This window comes from Nicotiana tomentosiformis, chromosome 8 (genome assembly GCF_000390325.3).
Source record: "Nicotiana tomentosiformis chromosome 8, ASM39032v3, whole genome shotgun sequence".
Classification (NCBI taxonomy): domain Eukaryota; kingdom Viridiplantae; phylum Streptophyta; class Magnoliopsida; order Solanales; family Solanaceae; genus Nicotiana; species Nicotiana tomentosiformis.
In genome coordinates this window covers 45,709,288-45,718,145 of record NC_090819.1, presented here as the reverse complement: position 1 = coordinate 45,718,145, position 8,858 = coordinate 45,709,288, and positions in this window count along the sequence as shown.

Here is an 8,858-nt window from a genome sequence, read left to right as displayed (position 1 = left end):
TGAATCTATTGTAAGAGGTATGTGTATTGTGTTCTTGCATGTGCTTAAGGTTAAATTGATGTTGATTAAGTTAAATGGATGGACTAGACATGAACTAGTGAATAAAGTTGCTAACTGAGGATAGTTGGAGTTGTGGATTGTTTCCTTTGTTATAAATATATGGTATAAGGCTAGAATCATTGAAGAATGACTTCATTATCATGTTAATGATACTGTTAATTTAAAGTAAGAAGTCTATAAGGGGTGATATGGGCTATATGGATTCAAATCGGAGCTTGCCGCTCGTCGTGAAGTAGTGGTGACTTATTGTTGTTATATGGTGTCTTGTTATTGATATTTATATGTTGCTGGATTTCTCTGGTTGTTGTTGTTGTTGTTGGTATGTGTTATTGGCGGAGGCCCTTGTTACAGGGGACATGCTGCCGGATTTACGTCAACGAGCTAATAGCTTAAGTAACGGACTTAGCCTTTACTCAGCACTGATTTTGAATCTCTTTATGCTATGGTAGATTGAGTTGTTTGAAGAGTTGCTTGGAAGGTATTAAGGACTCAACGAGGTTAAGGTATGTTAAGGCTAAACCTTTCCTTCATTATGGCATGATCTCGTAACGACATGTGTTTGATAATGATACATAAAGAGAAGTTCATACTCTTGAATTTTATGTACATTATCCTAGTCTCATAAGTTATCATATTCTCCCTTATCAGGACTTTATATTTAGTCAAGCATTGTCTTCTTCCATTCAAGAGAGCATAGGGTTTATATATATATTGGGCAGTATTACAGTATTTTCACCACCATCGAGCTATAATCGGTGGACAGGCCCCTATTGCGCAACCTCTCATCAGATGGTAAATTATATACCGATCCTACTATGGTCGAACACCTATGAGCGAGCCCAGAATGGCCGAGATATAGAGCCTAGTATGGCTGAGCGCCTATGGACGAGCCTACTATGGCTAAGCACCTATGAACGAGCCTACTATGGCAGAGCAGTTATACGTACCGAGCCTTATAGAGCCGGACAACTATTTTACTTATTATATTGAGAGAGTTGAGTCAATATCAGTAGATAAGCATATCTTCAGATTATCTTTGACTCCTAGTTACTTTCAGCTATTATATTATCAGTTCAGTCTCAGCTTTCAGTTATTCTATTATCTTACATACTCGGTACATTATTTCGTATTGACGTCCCTTTTGGCGGGGACACTACATTTCATGCCAGCTGGTCCTGATAGACAGCAGGATAGACCTTCCCAGCAGACAGAGTCAAACATCAGCTTGGTTGGTAAGCTCCACTCCCTCGGAGTTACCAAGTCTAGACCTTGGAGTCCATTTTTTATACAGGTCTGATGGGTAGATCGAGGCCCTATCCCAACCATGATACAGTCATCTCTAGAGGCTTGTAGATGAGTCTTATATATTTTGTATATCAGTAGATGCTCATGGCGGCTTCGTCGGCCTGCATAATTATATATACCAGCTTTTGGGTATGTTTACCCCTCAGATGAGAGAGACATTATTTTTAGATGATTCAGAATATGGCCTCATCGGCCTAAGTTGAGGGTTACCCCTCCAAAATTCACAGTTACAGAGTGGTACGCTCGGGCCGAGTATGGCACCGAGAAAAACAATTTTAAAAGAAATCATATTAGTTGTTCAAAGGCTACCTAGGTGCTCGGCGAGCCCGGTATAGTGCAGCAGTCCTGTTACTTTATCTCCCACTGTCTGGATGGTAAGGTCTTCCTCCTCCTCCTGCAAGATTGCACTGCAATCCATCTCTAACTTATCCAGAAATAGGTTCCTCATGCCAGCTAAAACCTCATCCTTCTCAGAACCCCAAATCATATCGGCCTGGCGGAATGTCTGGTGTATTAGTGGTATGGGTTGATAAAATGGATTGTAGAAGTCAATCCATGGTTGCGTCCAATCATTATATTCATGCATAGTGTATTTATACCCGAGACCAAAGGTCGTGCCATGAGTTTGTGGTCATATTGGTTCTGTGATTCCTTGGAGTTTAGGACTAAGATCCTTGCCTGGTTCAGACCCTAACCACTGCAGCATGCTTAGCACCTTGTTGCTCCACCATCATCCTTTCTCGATGGTATTCACCTGATCAATGTTGTAGAATGCTTCTCCTCCCAATTTCCTTCTATTCTCAATTGCTGGCACGGTCTGGTTAGTATAGATAGGATTACTTCCATCCCCATGGATTACTACCTCCTGATGATTTCACTCAAACTTCACGGCCTGATGTAGAGTAGAAGTAACTGCCCCAACCGCGTGTATACATGGTCGTCTCAGCAGCAAGTTCTAGGTAGCAAAGATGTCCAACACTTGGAACTCGACATCGAACCATATCGGGCCCATTTTAGATCTAGGTAAATCTCTCCAATAGTAGCTCTTTGAGACCTATCAAACCCTTTCATTTTTCATGCTTCCCATCCGTATCTCTGGTATACATATGCCCAAACTCATGGCAGCAGCTCATCTTTATGTTCAGACTTGAACCCCCATCAATCAAAACCCTTCTGGCAGCAGCTCATCTTTATGGAAAGTGATCATGTGACTCTCCAGCACCTGTCCCACCATGTTTTCCATCTCTCCACTAGCGATACCAGCAGGTATGTAAGCTTAACTCAACACATTCATCAAGGCGTTCTTGTGTGTATCTGAGTTTTGTAACAGCGACCAGATGGATATTTGAGCGGGAGTCTTTTTAGGTGATCAACAACAAAGTACTCCCTTGCATGTACCTTCCTCCAAAGATCGTCAGCACCTATCTCCACAACAGATGGTTTTGGTGCGGTTTACTTACTCGTTTCTCCAAGATTTTCCCGTGTGTAGACCCTGCCTATTCTGGTCATTCCCTGGGCGACACCCATCTCTTCCATCTTGGCTTTTTCTTTTCTCCATTCTTATGCTACATAATCCCATGGAACAACGTTAGATTTGTAGGACGGTGATGGAGCTACCATCATAGTGAATGGTGGCCTGGGTGTAGCTACCTTAACCTTGAACGGCACCTTGGTCTGCACCACAATTTGTGAGAGAGTGACATGAGATATTTTAGAAGTGTCTCCTCTCTGATAAGACCTATGGATCTTGATCACATTTACTCCCTCGCCCTTGTGATCAGGAAGGGGTTTATTGCGGACATTTGGTGCAGACTCCTTCGCATGTATAACCTTGGTGTCAATCAATGTCTGGATTTTATCTTTCAACATGCGACATTCCTCGATAGTATGTCCCTTCATGGGTGTGCTATAGACATAAGTCTTATTGGGGTTGACCCACTGAGAAAGGTTTTCAATAGCACCTGCGGGAATGGGGGTGACATAACCAGCAGCCTTCAGTCTCTCGTATAATTGGGCCATGGGCTCGACAATAGGGGTGTACTGTTTGGGAGTTCTACGGTCGAAGTTTGGTCGGTGTTTTGGGTAGTTCTGGCTGGCGGGGGGAGATGAGTGGTAGTATGTTGGCTGGGTATTATAGGTGTGGTAGATGGTGGCTAGGTAATGGTACTTTGGAGGTGTGGGTTGATATGCAGGTGGAGGTGTCTGATAGGTAAGGGGAGACTTAGGGCCTTGGGCTACCATCACGGCACCCACTTCCTTCTTCTTTGAAATGCCCCCAGACTATAAGGTTTTGTTGGTAGCTTACAGCGCTTCAAACTTAGTAACCATACCACTCTTGATGCCCTCCTCTATTCTTTCTACCAACTTAATAATATCAGAGATCTTGTGATTCTCTATAACCATCAATCTCTCATAGTACTGTGAATCTTGAGCTCTGACAAAAAATTTATTCATTTGTTCCTCTTCTAGCGGCGGCCTCACCTTGGCGGCTTCTGATCTCCAGCGTGTAGCATACTCATGGAAGGTCTTTGTTGGCTTCTTCTTGAGGTTCTAGATATAGAAAACGTCTGGCGCATTTTCTGTGTTGAACCTGAATCTGTCCATGAAATCAGATTCCATACTTACCCAGTTAGACCACTTCTTTAGATTTTGGCTGATGTACTAGGATAAAGCATCCCCAGTGAGAATCCGCATGAACAACTTCATACAGATTTGCTCGTTCTTGCCTACTCCCAAGAGTTCATCACAGTAAGTCCTCAAATTTACCTTGGGATCACCAGTGTAATTGAACATCTCAAACTTAGGAGGTTTGTAACCCTCCGGCAGCTCCATGTCTGGCTGGATACACAAATCTTCATAATTCAAACCTTCAACACCTTTTCCACCCTCAACACTCTGGACTCTTCCAGACAACTTCTTTAACTCTTCAGCCATATTTTGGATGAGCAAGTCCTTCTCGGTTGGTTCGGGTAGGTATAGTGTTTTTTGTGGGGTGTGTGGTAGGGTCTACACGTATATCGGGTTGCCTTGGTGTGTTCCTGGGGCTTAAGTGTTTGGGTGATCATTTATTGAGGTCTGAGGTGGATCGGGGGTAGGTTGTGGCATGTTCTGAGGGGTATGATAGGTGGTGGTTTATGGATACTGGGTCGTATTATGGTGATGTAGCAGAGGAGTTTGTAATGGTGGAGGGTTAAGGTTTTGCGGGGGTAAGGGTTTTTGATATTGATGCATTGCGGGAGGATTTTATGGAGCTAAGGGTGATGGATTTTGGGGTTGTTTGTTTTGGGGTGGCATTTGGTTTTGAGTGGTGGTGTTCTGATGATTGATGTCGGGGACATTAAAAGTAAGGTAGAGGTTGGCGAGATTTCAAACTTGCTCGAGTTCCCCTTGTAACAAAAATATCTTCTGATCTAAACGTAGAACCTATTCATTTTGTCCTGGCGTACTTCTTCCATCTGAAGTCTCTACATTCTCTGCTATAGTAGCATTGTCTTTTCGGTTACCACTCAAAACGTCCATCTTTCCTTTGACTTTGCTTTTGATGTCGTTGGGTGGAGAAGGAGGTGGAGGACCTCAGGATCTGGTGTGATATGCTGATGATGCCAGAATGCACGAGCCAACATTATGATTGGGAATAATCAAAAGAAAGAAAACAAAAAGGTAGCCAAGTCAGTAAGATGAAATAAAAGATCGTTTGCAGAATTTAAGCAAGTAGCACGAAAGGCATGCTATAGTTCGTATCCTAATTTTGGGACCTCATTGTGCCCGAGGTAGGCCTAAGCGACAAGTAGACTTGGAGAAAATTTATGCCAACGTTTCCTCATCCCATTAATGCAAAAAATAAATCACACCAAACTCTTACTAAATCGAAATAATAATACAAAGTCACTAATGACATGAAGTCTATCTAACTAGAAAGCAGTAAAGAAAATTTCCTCCTAATCTATTTGGTCCAAGAAGGACCTTCTCTAGGCTTTTCTCTTTTGGCTCCATCAATCACATTCCTAAGGTCACGCATCTCGAGCAGCAAGTATGCCATTGCCAGCTTTCCTCCCTCGTCGTAGCCCATACGTTGGCGATCCCAGAGTCTCTTCCTCATCTTTCCTTCAATTCCATCAACCCTTGCTCTGATTGTTTCAACCTTTTTGTCGACTTGTTCGTGATCTCTTTCTATTCTTTTATCGCTCCATGTCTACCTTATGTTGTTCTAGATGCTTGGCATCAGATTCAAACACTGTCTTGCATAGCTCTTGTACTTTACCTGAGCCTCGACCACCGCATCTTTGATCCTGTCTTTCAGAATGACTCCCGATTTGGCGTCCCCGGTTATGTCATCCTCTCGTCATGAAAGGTAGTAATACATATGTCTGGCGTGGTACTTGTCCGGCTTGATAGTCTCTCCATCTACAATGAATTTTTGGTTTTACATGTGCTGAGCCTCAAACTTGAATGGAATAACGTCCCCTTTGAAGTGTGCCTTATACTGAATCATATTAGAAACCCGAGATATGACCTGCTTCCTCCCAACTTGCCTCATTACCCTTATAGGAGCATAAGGATAGATGCCTCGTAACCCAATCAATACCAAATGAGTGATCCCTTTGGACTTAATTATGAACACTTTGCTGGGAAACCACTCAAACATCCAATGCACTTGTTCGTCAGTCGAATTACTAAAGAAGCATACCCACCCTTCAGCATTCCCTGGCTTTGCAAACCTATCTGGAGCAAATGTCACCTTCTTTGGATGATGACTGGCGATATAGTCATTAGTGGTCTACGCAAGAGCTCCTGACGGTAGTCTCCCCTGTGAAATTGCTCTAGCAGCCAAACCTGTAATAGAAGATTGCAACCCTCAAAGTGTCCAAACCCATGTTTGCATCGATCTAAAGCTCGGTAAATCTCAACTAGTATCATAGGAACAATATTGTATTTTTTTCCCTCGATCCCTTCCATCATGGTCCTAGCAACCATGGCCAAACGAGTGTCAATCTTTACTCCTTGCATCGGGAAAATTAGCAAACCTAGAAAATAGACTATGAAGACATAAACTCGACGATGAACCCATCCCAAAGAGGTGATAGCCAACTCCTCATGATGCAAAGGGTATGATTTGATATGCCCATACCGTTCATAGAGAAACTCAAAATGAATATAGGATTTCTTTAAGCAACCCAACTTGTCAATCTTCTTGAACCCTAGCATTTTCAAAATACCGCATGGGGTACGTTTTTCTAGTACCAACTGACCCGGACTATCCCATGGAAGTTTGGCAAAACCCCCAATTTCTTCTAAAAGAGGAGTCCACTCTATATTGCTGAACCGGATGACAACCCTCTTCTCATCCCAAAACATGGTGGCTGCCTCAATTATTTCTCTGTTTGGCTAGATGTTCAACAAGGACGGTAAATTACCCAATACTCTTCTTACATTGTTTATGTCACACAACACGAGGTCATTCCACCAATTAATCAGTAGAGGTGGGATATTCTGGACCATGCCAAACCTGAGAATTTCGTGCCTCATTTTCTGCAATTAAATAAAAGGTTAGCCCTTTCCCCCTCCAGATTTTATTATTTACACAATAACGGTCAACATGTTGGCACATTTTCTCCAAGTAATGCATATAGCATGATTGTGTCCTTTGGGATTGTGGAAATCCCTTTGGACTTTGGACACGGCTTATCTAAACAGATTTATGTGTCATTGACTTTTTAATCCATACTAGGTTTTAACATGATGCATACACATTTTAAATTAAAATGAGGTTTCTAGATGCGTCTAGACTGATACTCTCAAGCGGAGGACTTGAGAGAGAAAGGCACGGGACGACTGCACCATTGATTGACTAGTCTACTGTTAATAAGCCCACTCAATTTAAAAAGGGGTATTTTAGGAAAGCTCAAACACTCATCAAGTGTCGCTATGTTGATAATAGGCACGAGTGCAGTATGATGTTGAAAGCATGCTTATGCGAAAATAATAACATGTAGCCAAGTATTTTTCATGGTGAAAGCACATAAAGGCGGTATTAAATAATATGATAGAATAAGCGAAAGAGAAAGGGAAAAGAAAAGACAAAGGAAATAGTTAGCATGGTTCACATCATTCTAAAAACATAATTAAATGAAGCAAATAAAGGGGATGGGGAAGGGAGGTTCATGATGTAGCAATTTCAAGCAAACAAAGGGGTGGGAAGAGGGGAATACATGGATGAAGTCAAATAATTCAATAATTCACACAAGTAAAATTATTTATGGTAAGAGCCTAAGTATATCCCCAGCAGACTTGCCATGTCGCCGCGCCCCATTTTCTCGCGAAAGCGGGTTTTGACATGTGGCAACTCTTTTAAAAGGGTGTTAAAAGAGAAGAGCCGCCACCTAATAATTTTTAAGGTGCGTTAGGGTACCTACTTGCAAATAACTCTATTTTAACTAGTCTGTATTATCAAAGATCGGGTAAGGGCTCAATTACTTCAAAGAGAAGGTATTAGGCACTCTTCGAGGCAACTGTAGTTCCCGGCCGAATTTTAAACTATGTGGGGATTATTGAATTACAATTACTCTATTTGGTCATATAAGTTAAAGAAGAGTAGGGATTCTAAATTTATAAGTCAAAACAAATTTGCACATAGGAAAGAAAGCAGATTATACGTTAATAAATAGTTGATACAATCTTTCAAGACTATAAGACATGACCTAGTTTAACCTAAGTTCAAACGAACAAGTGTACAAACAGTAACTATGGGGGATCCTAAGTTTTTTAGCCTAAAGGATCACCCTATGCAACATAAATAATACTTCGCTACTCCCTTAAGTGTAATGGTTGCTCATATTATTCAGTAGGCATAGACTATCATCTCCTGCTACCCAATTACTATCTTGAAGTTGTTTACCTAAAAACGTTCTAGTTCAATTCTAAACCGCATCCTATGCGTGCTTTACCAGTCCCTTGCCTATAGTCCACGAGGTTTTGGACCTACTATTTTGGTAGTTCTGGACTTCCCTGACGCTGCTCAAAATGAGAAAACTAGGCGCGCATTCAAAACAAATAGGACTACACATAATCATCATAAAAGGGCTCAAATTCACCTCCTCACATAGGCTCAAGTGCACACGATCAAGTAAACAGGCAGTTGATATTCAAATTAACCATGATTAAGACAGAATTGTTAGGTGGACAGGCAATTATAAGTAGGCAGATATGGAAATGGAGCAGGTTGTGTCATTTAAAAACCTATAGGCATGATGTCGAGATTATCAAACTTAGACACTTTAGCACTAAGCAGTTGAGTAGTGTCGATTCTTATTGCATTAATCCTATAGCCATGGTTTCTAAGTGAGAAAACACGATTAAACATTTTCAACAGTAAAATCTTATAGGCGTGATCTCTAGACGGTTAGATTCAGGCAATGGAGCTATTTTAAAATGCAAGTTTATTTTATCAATCCTACAACCATGCTTTCTATGCGAGCCGCACAATTGGGAGAGAT